The sequence below is a fragment of the Gavialis gangeticus genome, unplaced genomic scaffold (genome assembly GCF_001723915.1).
Source record: "Gavialis gangeticus isolate Ggan-Ray unplaced genomic scaffold, GavGan_comp1, whole genome shotgun sequence".
Classification (NCBI taxonomy): Eukaryota; Metazoa; Chordata; order Crocodylia; family Gavialidae; genus Gavialis; species Gavialis gangeticus.
Window position 1 is genome coordinate 73,242,423 of NW_017729022.1, and position 349 is coordinate 73,242,771.

The following is a 349-nucleotide window of genomic DNA, read 5'->3' on the forward strand; positions in this document are numbered from 1 at the left end:
GTGTGTGTGTGTGTGTGTGTGTGTGTTCATAGGGGGAGTCCTACATGCACACCCCCCATACACATGCAACCCCCCCTCGCTCTGCCATACACAAACCCTAGACACCCTCCCCACGTATCCACACACACACAGCCCCCACAAACCTATACCTACCCCCCACCATATACAAGAGTAAGGCTTCATTTTAAGCTATTGTGCAGTCACCTCTGTGTACACTACACACACACGTGTGAATCAGGACAAAAATATTTTTTGGAGTCAAATTAACGAATGTTGTAGCTGTTTGATTTTTAGAGTATAATTTGGTATGTTTCTGGTTCTGAGATGGCAAAACACCCTGCTGAAAGCA